Source organism: Mustelus asterias, chromosome 7 (assembly GCF_964213995.1).
Source record: "Mustelus asterias chromosome 7, sMusAst1.hap1.1, whole genome shotgun sequence".
NCBI lineage: Eukaryota > Metazoa > Chordata > Chondrichthyes > Carcharhiniformes > Triakidae > Mustelus > Mustelus asterias.
In genome coordinates this window covers 82481060-82495048 of record NC_135807.1, presented here as the reverse complement: position 1 = coordinate 82495048, position 13989 = coordinate 82481060, and positions in this window count along the sequence as shown.

The following is a 13989-nucleotide window of genomic DNA, read 5'->3' as shown; positions in this document are numbered from 1 at the left end:
ATTCTTCGTTCTCGCTGGCAACGGTGGCAGGGTAGACGAGATCATAGAATCCCGGTCCTTGGATTATGATACAGATACTGAATATCCCCAGGGGGCGATGAGGGGTGTGGTTTGGTGCGGTTGTGCTGTACCTCCAGTCACTGCTGATACTGTCTGAGAAGGGCACTTGTGTGCGGATTCCCTGCATGTGGTAAAAGCTTGGCTGACGTGACCTTCATTCCCCAACTTTGGACAACATGGATTAATTTGACCAATTTGCATGCCATTCACTCGGAATCAAGCATTCAGCAGCAAGTGGGGCCCGGCACTAACATTATTCAAAAGGGAGGAATGGCGGAGCTGCTTAATGAATACTTTACCTCGGTATTCACGGTGGAAAGGGATCTGGGTGGTTGTACTGCTGGTTTGCGGTGGACAGAAAGGATCGAGCATGTGGACATAAAGAAAGAGGATGTGTTGGAACTATTGAATGGCATCAAGGTTGGTAAGTCGCCGGGACCGGATGGGATGTACCCCAGGTTACTGTGGGAGGCGAGGGAGGAGATTGCGGAGCCTTTGGCGATGCTCTTTGCATCGTCGATGGAGACGGGAGAGGTTCCGGAGGATTGGAGGATTGCAGATGTGGTCCCTATATTCAAGAAAGGGAACAGGGACAGCCCGGGAAATTACCGACCGGTGAGTCTAACCTCAGTGGTTGGTAAGTTGATGGAGAGGATCCTGAGAGACAGGATTTATGATCATCTAGAGAAGTTTAGTATGATCAAAAGTAGTCAGCACGGCTTTGTCAAGGGCAGGTCGTGCCTTACGAGCCTGGTTGAGTTCTTTGAAAATGTGACCAAACACATTGACGAAGGAAGAGCGGTGGATGTGGTCTATATGGACTTCAGCAAGGCGTTCGATAAGGTCCCCCATGCAAGACTTCTTGAGAAAGTGAGAGGGCATGGGATCCAAGGGGCTGTTGCCTTGTGGATCCAGAACTGGCTTGCCTGCAGAAGGCAGAGAGTGGCTGTGGAGGGGTCTTTCTCTGCATGGAGGTCAGTGACCAGTGGAGTGCCCCAGGGATCTGTTCTGGGACCCTTGCTGTTTGTCATTTTCATAAATGACCTGGATGAGGAAGTGGAGGGATGGGTTGGTAAGTTTGCTGACGACACCAAGGTAGGTGGTGTTGTGGATAGTTTGGAGGGATGTCAGAAGTTGCAGCGAGACATAGATAGAATGCAAGACTGGGCGGAGAAGTGGCAGATGGACTTCAACCCGGATAAGTGTGTGGTGATCCATTTTGGCAGATCCAATGGGATGAAGCAGCAGTATAATATGAAGGGTACCATTCTTAGCAGTGTAGAGGATCAGAAGGACCTTGGGGTCCGGGTCCATAGGACTCTTAAATCGGCCTCGCAGGTGGAGGATGCGGTCAAGAAGGCGTACGGCGTACTGGCCTTCATTAATCGAGGGATTGAGTTTAGGAGTCGGGAGATAATGCTGCAGCTTTATAGGACCCTGGTTAGACCCCACTTGGAGTACTGCGCGCAGTTCTGGTCACCTCATTACAGGAAAGATGTTGAAGCCATTGAAAGGGTGCAGAGGAGATTTACAAGGATGTTGCCTGGATTGGGGGGCATGCCTTATGAGGATAGGTTGAGGGAGCTTGGTCTCTTCTCCCTGGAGAGACGCAGGATGAGAGGTGACCTGATAGAGGTTTACAAGATGTTGAGAGGTCTGGATAGGGTAGACTCTCAGAGGCTATTTCCAAGGGCTGAAATGGTTGCTACGAGAGGACACAGGTTTAAGGTGCTGGGGGGTAGGTACAGAGGAGATGTCAGGGGTAAGTTTTTCACTCAGAGGGTGGTGGGTGAGTGGAATCGGCTGACGTCGGTGGTGGTGGAGGCAAACTCGTTGGGGTCTTTTAAGAGACTTCTGGATGAGTACATGGGATTTAATGGGATTGAGGGCTATAGATAGGACTAGAGGCGGGGATGTGATCGGCGCAACTTGTGGGCCGAAGGGCCTGTTTGTGCTGTGGCTTTCTATGTTCTATGTTCTATGAACACAACCAGCAGGTAAGATAAGGAGATTTTGAAAGGGTTTTGCTATTGCAAAGTCTCTGGGAATATATTGGAGTGTTTTTCGTGATGTTGTGGTGAGTTCTTGGATTTGGCAGGAAACCTTGCTGCATTCTTACAGAGAAGGCAGAGGATTTGTTGCAAAGACAGACAATGATGTGCGGGATAGGTTGATTGGTCATTCTAAATTACCCCTCAGTGTAGGTTAGAGGGATTAATGGGGTAAATATGTGGGGTGATGGGGATAGGGTCTGGATGGGATTGTTGTCAGTGCAGACTCGATGGGCTGAATGGCCTCCTTTTGCACTGTAGGGTTTCTATGAATGTTGGAAAAACTCAGCAGGTCTGGCAGCATCCGTGGAGAAAGAAACAGAGTTAACATTTTGAGTCCATACGAGTTCTTCAGAGCTGAAGAAAAGGAGATATATGATGGCTCTTATGTTGTTGGTTGAGGAACAGGTGGATCAAGATAGATCAGAGATAGGCCGGACGTCAGGCGAGATTAAATGACAAAAGTGTCCTGGATACAAAACAAAGTTAGTGGTGATGATATTATGAACAACTAAAGCAGGTATTAGCAGCAACATAAAGGTCAGCCATGTCTGAAAGCAAAATAAGAGTTTTAATAAATATCAGAGTATGTTTTAAACAGAATAAGGGGCAGCACTTTCTGAAAGCAAAACATGAGAACAAGATAGAGACTGGCACTTGGTGGGGTGAAGGGGAGGGTGGCTGGGGAAGAGGGTGGGAAAAGCATCAAAATGGAGGACAGAGTTCATGATCTGAACTTGTTGAACTCTATGTTAAGTCTAAAAGGTGCCTAATCGGAAGATGAGATGCCGTTTGTTCAGTTTACCTTGAGCTTCACTGGGTCATTGCAGCAGGCCGAGGATAGAAATGTGGATATGAGAGCAAGATGGTGAATAAAAATGACAAGCAACGGGAAGGTTGGGGTCTTGCTTGTGGACAGGGCAAAGGTGTTCCACAAAGTGGTCACCCAGTCTGTGATTAGTTTCCTCAGAGGAGATCACGTTGTGAACAGCAATTACAGTAGACCAAATTGAAAGAAGTACAAGTGAAACACAGCTTCACCTGGAATGACTGCTTACGACCTTGGATGGTGAAGAATGAGAAGGTGCAGTGCTACGATGGCACTGTGGTTAGCACTGCTGCATCACAGCGCCAGGGACTCGGGTTCGATTGCAGCCTTGGGCGACTGTCTGTGTGGAGTATGCACATTCTTCCAGTGTCTGAGTGGATTTCATCCGGATGCTCTGGTTTCCTCCCATACTCCAAAGATGTGCAGGTTAGGTGGATTGGCCATGCTAAATTGCCCCTTAGTGTAGGTTGGGTGGATTAGCCATGGTAAATACGCAGGGTGGCAGAAATGGGAGGGGGTTGGGCCTGGGTAAGATGCTCTTTCGGAGAGTCAGTGCAGATACAAGGGGCCGAATGAGTTCCTTCTGTACTATAGGGATTCTATCGTAAAGGGGCAGGTATAACACCTCCTGTAATTATATGGAAAGGGGTATTGGGAAGGGGATGAGGTGTTGGGGTGATTGAGGAGTGGACTAGGATGTCACAAAGAGAATAGTCCTTGTGGATTTTTGACAGGATTTAGTGACTTGCCCACATTAGGCCCATGCAAGTGGGATTGGCAAGAGATGGGGTTGCGAGGGTCGGGGCGGGGGGGTGGGGCGGGGGGGGGGGGGGGGGGGCGGGGAGGCGGGGTGAGGCCCTAAATTCCAGTTGGAATGCATTCACTTGGATGTTCAACATTGTGATGTCACTTCCGAATTTTGCATGCGGTGAGAATCAGGGAGCGCAGACTTCTCACTACAGCCTGGCAAGACGTTAATTAAGGTAGTTAAACATGCAGATTTTATGGTGATTTTCAGAATGTTTTGAATGGTGCATGGGAACTAGGGTGTTTCAGAGACCTGCCTAAAGCAAAGCTTCTGGAATTGGCAAAAATGTTGCAGTTGACATTACCTTTCAGCACAAGGACAGGGGAGGTAATTGTGGCGATAGCTCAGCATCTAAAAATTGCCAGAAAGACAGTCAGAGTCAATGAAAATGGTCATAATTCAATTAGAAATGAAACAGTTTAAACATGAAAAAGAATTAAAGCAGCTTGAATTCAAAATAAAGGAAAGAGAGGGAGTAGTAACAGCCAAAGGAAGGGACGCAATTGCAGCACAAAAAGTTAGAGAAAGGGAGGAGCAAAAAGCTTGAATTGCGGACAATTTGAATTGCAGACAAGAGGAAAAGAAAAAGAGAGGGAATTTCAACTTCAGAAACTGGCAATAAAATGTGAATGTTAGTTAAAATTGGCAGAGGTAAAGGGAAAAGTACAGTTTGAATATAGTGATAAGGAAGATGAAAAGCAGCAAGAGCTTCATAGTCAAAGGCTTGGTGCGGATCTATTTCAATATGTCCAAGCATTGCCAAGATTTGATGAGAAGGATGTAGAAGCCTTTTTCATTTCATTTTAGAAAGTGGCTAAACAAATGAAATGGCCACAGGATGATGACACCAAGATTGGTGGAGTAGTGGATGAGGTGGAGGGCTGTTGTAGGCTGCAAAGAGACATAGATAGGATGCAAAGCTGGGCTGAAAAATGGCAAATGGAGTTTAACCCTGATAAATGTGAGGTGATTCATTTTGGTAGGACAAATTTAAATGTGGATTACAGGGTCAAAGGTAGGGTTCTGAAGACTGTGGAGGAACAGAGAGATCTTGGGGTCCATATCCACAGATCTCTAAAGGTTGCCAGTCAAGTGGATAGAGCTGTGAAGAAGGCCTATAGTGTGTTAGCTTTTATTAACAGGAGGTTGGAGTTTAAGAGCCGTGGGGTTATGCTGCAACTGTACAGGACCTTGGTGAGACCACATTTGGAATATTGTGTGCAGTTCTGGTCACCTCACTATAAGAAGGATGTGGAAGCGCTGGAAAGAGTGCAGAGGAGATTTACCAGGATGCTGCCTGGTTTGGAGGGTAGGTCATATGAGGAAAGGTTGAGGGAGCTAGGGCTGTTCTCTCTGGAGCGGAGGAGGCTGAGGGGAGACTTAATAGAGGTGTATAAAATGATGAAGGGGATAGATAGAGTGAACGTTCAAAGACTATTTCCTCGGGTGGATGGAGCTATTACAAGGGGGCATAACTATAGGGTTCGTGGTGGGAGATACAGGACGGATATCAGAGGTAGGTTCTTTACGCAGAGAGTGGTTGGGGTGTGGAATGGACTGCCTGCAGTGATAGTGGAGTCAGACACTTTAGAAACATTTAAGCGGTTATTGGATAGACACATGGAGCACACCAGGATGATAGGGAGTGGGATAGCTTGATCTTGGTTTCAGATAAAGCTCGGCACAACATCGTGGGCCGAAGGGCCTGTTCTGTGCTGTACTGTTCTATGTTCTATGTAGGACATGTGGGTATTACTGATTCAAACAAAGTCAGTAGGTAGAGCTAGTGAGGAGTTTGAATCACTATCAGAGGAGGTATCTGGAAAGTATGATGAAGTGAAAAGATCCATCTTAGGTGCATATGAACTAGTGCCAGAAGCCAACAGACAATGATTTAAAAATCTAAGGAAAGAACCTGGTCAAACCTACATAGAATTTGAAAGGATCAAACAGAGTAATTTTGATAGGTGGAAAAGGGTCCCCCAGCGGTGGAGAGTGCGAACAATGTGAAAACCCATTGACAGTGGTTGGACCAGACGGTCCTGCTGTTGGCCAATAGCAGGTTGCCTTTGCAAAACACGCCACGGGGGGCTGGAACATCTCTGCCCTGATGTAAGGGAGAAGGCTGATCGGGCAGTAATTGATCAGGTTAAATTTATCCTGTTGTTTGTGGATAGAATATATGTGGGTAATATTCCTCTTCATCAAAAAGATGCACTGGAACAGCTTAGCTTAAGGAGCAGCTAACTTTGATGCACAGGTTTTCGTGCTGAACTGTGATTTTGGGAGAACATGATGTGGAGATGTACCTTTAAGACCTGGCTGGCTGTAGAGATTCGCATTCTAATTAGTATTCTGTAACTTGATTTCTGTGTCTGTGCACTGTTTGAGAGCACATTTCCACTCCATCTGACGAAGGAGCAGTGCTCCGAAAGCTTATGGTATTTGCTACCAAATAAACCTGTTGGACTTTAACCTGGTGTTGTGAGACTTCTTATTTTGGGAGAACCCATAGCCTTTCCTGTGTCCAGCACATTCATCTGCTTCTTAATGTCTCATGTAATGAATCAAATTGGGTAGTTACAAGCATCAATGGTGGTGGAAATGTTGAGAGGAGGCAGAATGGAATCATTCAGGGACTGTATTACTGAAGACGCTTGTAAACACTTTCGATTTGTCTCTTACGTTCAGGTAATTGTCTCCAACACAATTGAAGATCGGGATTTTCATGGATTCTGCTCATATTGCCTGGTTACTTTGCTTTGTTCAGATCTGTTGTTTGTGACACTCCTTAGCTTTGTCTATAAGCTGATGCTTTTGATGTTTGATATGTCAGTGACTCAATGTTGGACCTCATTCTGTGGTGTGCTTGATGTTGCTCCTTCGTGTCCTTCGACTCGCTTCATTGAACCAGAGTTGCTTTTTCCTTTGATATTGATGGAGAAACGGGAGGTATGCTGAACCCTGAGGTTAGGGCTAGAGATTGTGGTTGGAAGCAATTCTTCTACTACTGATATTCTGCGGTGACTCATGGATGTCCAGTTTGAGTTTGCTATTGCCACACTTCAGAATGAAAAAAATGTTCCCTTTGCAGAATTGAGAGTTTTGGGACTTTCTGGCCCCGGGATTGTCCAGTCCTGCTGAAAGTCAATGGACTATTGGCTGGGCCAACAGATCTGTCACAGTGGGCCCCACTACAACAGAGAGTGACAATTCCCAACCATTTTTACAAGGACCATTCTGTTGCCACTTCTTCCAATAATACTGTGAACAAATGTATATGCGATACACAGATTGCTGGTACTCTCAGCAACTGAGGCTGCTCCAGTTATATGTCACCGTTAATTCTATAACTGGAAAATGTAAGCAATAAGTTGTATTGATGAAGGGTCATCCAGACTTGAAACACTAGCTCTGTTCTCTCTCCACAGATGCTGTCAGACCTGCTGAGATTTTTCAGCATTTTCTGTCTTTGGTTCGGATTCCAGCATCTGCAGTATTTTACTTTTATCTAAGTTGTATTGTGGGTATGTTTCAGACCTGATAGGATCTTAATTCTAATTTTCTACTAATATGTGCAAAGAAATATATACCTTATAAAAATGAGCAGTTATATTGGTCAGATGTCATCATATATTTTGATTAATAATGGGGGTTGTTTGATTACCTGCACGCTTTAATCAGTGACACTGGGTTGTAATTACACAACTTCAAAACTGAACAAGTTGCAATCAATAGAAGTTTTTTCAGCAACTTTCCTTCATTGCAGTAATCCAAAATGGAGTGAAGTTGGTGCTAAAGTTATTTTTTGTTCTAAATCTAGGAATAGTGAACTACCATTAGAGTATGATAGCAGGTTGGTGGAAAGATGAATTCCGGTTTTCTTTAAAGGGCATTAAATAAAACTAGGTGGACAACAGTAGGTGGAACTCTCCCATGGCCCCACTGGAGGATACAATGGCGGACAGGGGGCCAGGGAGGGAATTTGTCAGGCATCCAAAAATCAGTTTACTGCTGGTGTAAATATCCCTTGGGATCTTCTGCTTGTGCCTGCCATGACAGATCAGGAAAACCTGATCTGCATTTTGCTATTGGAATGCAGATGAAGGTCCGACCGGAATCTTTCATCCACATCCGATTCTCCGTGAGGCCAGTGGGAAAACATGCTGGTCCAGAATACATCTGGGATAATGTGGCACGTACAAATTAGGACTTGATTGATCAATGCCCAGGGCTGCCTCTGGAGTTTGGGATGGAGGCTGCCAGCAACTCTGGACCTTCGAAAATCAGGTTTGAGGAGCATCCATAGGTGTTCTTCCAGCTTCAGTGTCATTGAGGAGGTCCACCTTCCAGCCTCAGACTGTTCCCGGAAATCCATCTTCTTTCTCAGGAAGTCCATCTTCCTTCTTCAATGCTGGGTCAGTGATTTCTTTGAAGTTTATTTACTAGTGTCACAAGTAGGCTTACATTTACACTGCAATGAACTTACTGTGAAAATCCCCTGGTCGCTACACTGCGGCGCTTGTTCGGGTACACTGAGGGAGAATTTAGCATGGACAATGCACCTAACCAGCACATCTTTCAGACTGTGGGAGGAAACTGAAGCACCCAGAGGAAACGCATGCAGACACAGGGAGAACGTGCAGACTCCGCACAGATAGTGACCCAAGTTGGGAATCGAATTCAGGTACCTGGCACTGTGAGGCAGCAGTGCTAACCATTGTGCCACCGTGCCACCCCACCATGATGTTGGTGAATTTCCAATACGGTACCCAGCTATGATGGCGGGACTCAGGCCATCATGTCCACCCCACCACAGAATATGTCATTAAACTGCTGGGAGTGTAATTAATGAGGTTGGGGCCAGAAGGTATGGGATGGTTTCCCTGTTGGCCTCTGCAGCACGAAACACTCCCATCTCCGTCAGATGGGAGAATTCTGGCTCACACATGGATGAGTATGCCCTTAAAATGCCCTTAAAATGACAAAACTCCAGCTGTCTCTTTAAATGGTCTTTGGGGAAGTAAGAGAGGAATCAGCAAAGATTTAATTCTAAATCAGCAGACCTGCACTTAGCTCTCAGGCAGACTTTCCACCCACTTCATTCTGTCACACATGTCCTTGGCAGTGAAAATTGTTTGTTTCCCTGGCAAGAGTCCACAGGACATGTGCTTGAATATTCAAATCTAGTGGCTACAAGTTGAAGTGCAAAATGGGTTCGAAAAGCAAACTAAGCCAACTTAAGCATTCCACTTATCTTGAACATGTTTTATTAAGAATCTGCGATTTCCCTTGCAATTTATAAGCATTTTCACAACTGGAGATGTGACTAGTGATCCCAAAGTATAGACATCTAATGCAGCAGCTTCAGTTTGTCATCTTGCTCCTCGTATTAGATTTTAACTCTGGACACAGCAAGAGCAACGGAGTTCAATAGTGCGCGGGAAACCCGGTAATCAATCATCTGCGAGTGGCTTTTTAACTCAAACTCTGTGCGCTCATAACATTCTCCGCTTGCCTAATCAATGACAGCCAATGGGTGTGATAATGACCTGCATGAATTGTTTACAATTCCAGTACTAAAAAGCATGTAATTTGGTGGAATTTGGAGTTGGGAACACAACAGAAGGAATTGACAGAATGGATTCCACTCGCTTCAGGGAAGGCAATGGCCTAGTAGTATTATCACTAGACTATTCATCCAGAAACTCAGCTAATGTTCTGGGGACCTGGGTTCGAATTCTGCCATTGCAGCTGGTGGAATTTGAATTCAATAAAAATATCTGGAATTAAGAATGCACTGATGACCATGAAGCCGCTGATGATTGTTGGAAAAACCCATCTGGTTCATTAATGTCCTTTAGGAAAGGAAATCTGCCATCCTTACCTGGTCTGGTCTACATGTGACTCCAGAGCCACAGCAATGTGGTTGACTCTAAACTGCCCCCCAAGGGCAACTAGGGGCTAAGCAAAACATGCTGGCCAGCCAGCGATGCCCATGTCGCACGAACGAATAAAAAAAATCTGCACCCCATTTTAATTGCATTACTAGAGGTTGTAAATACCCGCTGGCAGATATTGTTCCCTGGTGATGGAGGGAGGAGCCTGCTACTGAAACAAAACTAGTGTGACTGGAGGTAGTGGAGAAGGTCATCCGCGGAAGTGTAACACCACGGGGAAGATTCAATGCTGAAAGTGGTTTAATGACCAGGGCAAGAAATGTGGGTATCATGGGTATCAATTGCATCCTGGTGTGCACATCACCCCAACATCTTCACCCTGCCTTCACAAGTCTAAGCATATCACTGAGCACCGATTAATCTTGCAGTTCCATCCATTCCTCTCTGTTTTCCTCACATTCCCATCACCAGCTGCCACTGACACTAACACACAACCTTCTGCAATGTTGGGTATCTATCTTCTAGACATATGCTGCATGCATGGGGCTAACACATCCAATACTCATAGCTCTCTTCCTTCCCTGGTTGTGGGAGAAGAGAGCAGGAACAGAAAAACAATCACTATCGCAATAGGAAAAGTGCTGGAAAAATGAATGGAGTTCAAGGCTGACAAGAACTCTAGACCCAATGGCCTGCATGTTTGGGTCTCAAAGGAAGAGTCTGCAGTGATAGTGGATACATTGGTTGTAATCTTCCAACATTTCCTAGCGCAACTCTAGTTCACTGAAGTGTGCCGGAGGGCATATCAGGAGCAGCACCAGGCATACAACAAAATGAAGTGTCAACCTGTTGAAGCTACAACATATAACTAATTGTATGTCAAACAATGGAAGCAGCATGCCATAGACAGAGCCAAGCGATCCCACAACCAATGGATCAGATCTAAGATCTGCAGTCCTGCCACACCCAGTCATGAATGGTTTGGGTCAATTAAACAACTGGCTGAAGGCTCCACAAATATCCTGATTCTCAATGATGGAGGAGCCCAATGTGAAAGATAAGGCTGAAGCATTTGCAGCTATCTTCAGCCAGAAGTGCCAAATGGATGATCCATTTGACCTCCTCCTGAAGTCCCCAGCATCACAGATGCCAGTCTTCAGCCAATTCAATTCACTCCCCATGATAATATCAAGAAATGCCTGAAGGCACTGGATGCTGCAAAGGCTATGGGCCTTAAAAATATTCCAGCTATAGCACTGAAGATGTGTGTTCCAAAACTAGCTGCACACGTTCTGTTCCATTACAGCTACAACACTGGTATCTACCTGGCAATGTGGAAAATTGCCTAGGTATGTACTGTACACAAAGCAGGATAAATCCAATCTGACCAATTATGGTCCCATCAGTTAACTCATAATCATTTACAAAGTGATGAAAGAGGTCATCAACAGTGCTATCAAGTGACAAACAGTCGTAACTTGCTTCAAGATGCTCAGTTCTGTCAGATAGTTCAGCCCTTGTCCTCATTACAGCTTTGGTTCAAACATTGAAAAAAGAGCTGAACTCGAGAGGTGAGGTGAGAGTGACTGCCCTTGACATCAAGGCAGCATTTCACTAAGTATGGCATCAAGGAGCCCTAGCAAAACTGAAGTCAGTGCGAAATGGGAGAAAAATTGAGTCATACCTGACACAGAAGAAGATGGTTTGGTTGTTAGGAGTCAATCATCTCACTTCCAGGATGTCACTGCAGGAGTTCCTCAGGGTAGTGTCCTGGGTCCAACCATCTTTAGCTGCTTCATCAATGACTTGCCTTCCATTAAAAGGTCAGAAGTGAGGATGTTCACTGATGAATGCACAATATTCAGCACCATTCACGGCTCCTCAGATACTGAAATAGTCTGTGTCCATATGCAGCAATACCTGGACAACATTCAGGCTTGGGCTGATAAGTAGCAAGTAGCATATGCACTATGCTAGTGCTAGGCAATGACAATCTAAGACAAGAGAGAATCTAACTAGCTGCCCTTGACATTCAGTGGTATTACCATCGCTGAATCCCCCACTATTCTGGGGGTTACCATTGACCAGAAACTGAACTGGACCAGCCATATAATTATTGTGGCTACAAGAGCAGGTCAGAGGCTGGGAATTCTGCAGTGAGTAACTTGCCTCCTGACCCCCCCAAAGATTGTCCATCATCTACAAGGCCCAAGTCAGAGTGTGGTAGAATATTCTCCATTTGCCTGGATGAGTGCAGCTCCAACAACACACAAGAAGTTAAATACCATCCAGCACAAAGCAGCCCACTTGGTTGGCACCCCATTCACCACCTTCATCATTCACTCCCATCACCACTTACACATAGCGGCAGCAGTGTGTATCATCTACAAGATGCACTGCATCAACTTGCAAAAGTTCCTTTGACAGCACTTTACATACCCTTGACATCTACCACCTAGGAGAACAATGGCAACAAGTGTGTGCGATCATCACTACCTGCACTTTCCCCTCCAAGCCGCACACCATCTTGACCTTGATCTTGACCATCTGCCACTCCTTCACTGTTGTGTAGTCAAAGCCCTGGAAGTCCCTTCCTAACAGCACTGTGGGTGTACTTGCACCACCTGAACTTCACCAGTTCAAAAAGGTGGCTCACTAGATCCTATGAACGAAGCTAAGAAAAATCTCTGAAAGGTCTTAATAATTGTAAAACCACAGATTATATTTATACAAGAAAGAAAAAAGAAAGAAATCAGGAAACCATAGGCCAGTTAATATCTGTCATTGGGAAAGCATTAGAATTCATTACTCAGGTAGTCTCAGAAGATTTAGAAAATCATAGTACAATCAAGCACAGTCAACATAGTTTTGTGAAATGAAAATTGTGTTTGACAAATTTCTTAGAGTTCTTTGAAGAATTACATTTTTCTTTTGATTACTTCTTGTCAAATGATGATATTTTTGTTAAACACATGCTGGTGTTATCGAAAATCAATTATTATTTTATATGCAAATTACTCTGACAATATCAGTCCTATATGTCTAAATTGTGTTCACAGTAAAAACTCTTGGTTTGTCTGGGAACTTATGTACCTAAGCCATTTTACATTTTACTGTATCAGCTGTTTTTGTCAGGGGGGAGGGAGTGTAAAAATGTTTCAAGATCTGAGTATTCTGTAATATTGCCTGCTCTGCTCTCCTCTCTACTGGGGAGGTGTGAATGAGCTTAGCTCAACAATGGTTGCCTATAACAGCATATGGATGAGTCTCATTTAGTGCAATACATAATGGCTGAGTTCCCTGCATCACAAACGGAGACCAAGGGCTGGAATTTCATCTCTGAATGGAGGTATGAATCAGATCACCAAAGCTGGACACAGGGTGGGATTTTCTGGCCTCTCCAGAGTGTCTTACTCATGGTGGGACTGCCAGCGCTGTTGGTTGGTGTTACTAACAATGTGACTGCCCCACGCTGCCGGGAAAACCACGGTAGGGGTGCGCCATTGATGGGACCAAAAGATCCCACTGGCCTGAGCAACCAGAAAGTTCCAGCCTAGTTTTTTTTTTGCTTGAGAATCAATGTTCCTCTCTTTTCCTGGCCCCACAAAATTTTTGTGTAGTCTTCTGGTGGGTCAGAAAGACTTTTAGTCAAGACACATATGCACATCTTCTGACTTTTGGGGCCCCTTTGTGAGATGAAGAGGAAAATTCTATTTCCTTATTCTCACTATTTACTTGTCCCCCTGTGGGTTTTGGCAATCCTTGGGAGTTTGTGCCCACTTGGGCAAGTCTGCTGATGAGCCTGCAATATTCTAATAGGCAAGGTTAAATGTTTTGACACCTTCAATGTCGCGGTTACTGCATTGTAATGTAAATCTGTTTTTAATGCAGTGCTTCATCATTGATCTCTTTGCTGCAAAGGTAAATTAACTATTACATTGGCCACCATTATGTTAGTGTTGGCATTCATTAAAGTGCTTTTGTCTTTTGGAGTAAGTACCACAATGTTTTTTTAAAAAACGGAGTAAATGTTCTGCCAACCTCCGTTGTCATGTTTTATGCTGTGACTTAAATCGACTTACAGCTCTGCTGCTTTTGAAAGTTGAAAAGAATCTCTCCATTGTTGACTTGGCACTCTGCTTTGAAATAGAAATGGGTAAGAGTTATTTCAGTTTCTGGAAACATAGTTGGGAGATTTTGTTATATCAGCTGTAGCCATTATGAATGTTTGCTGAGTTTCAAATGTGGGAATGACATCAACTCAGCAGGTGGTTTATTGATCCAAGAACAATTGAAACTATGAAGAGGCTGTAGTAACACTATTTCCTCAATGTACTTTCT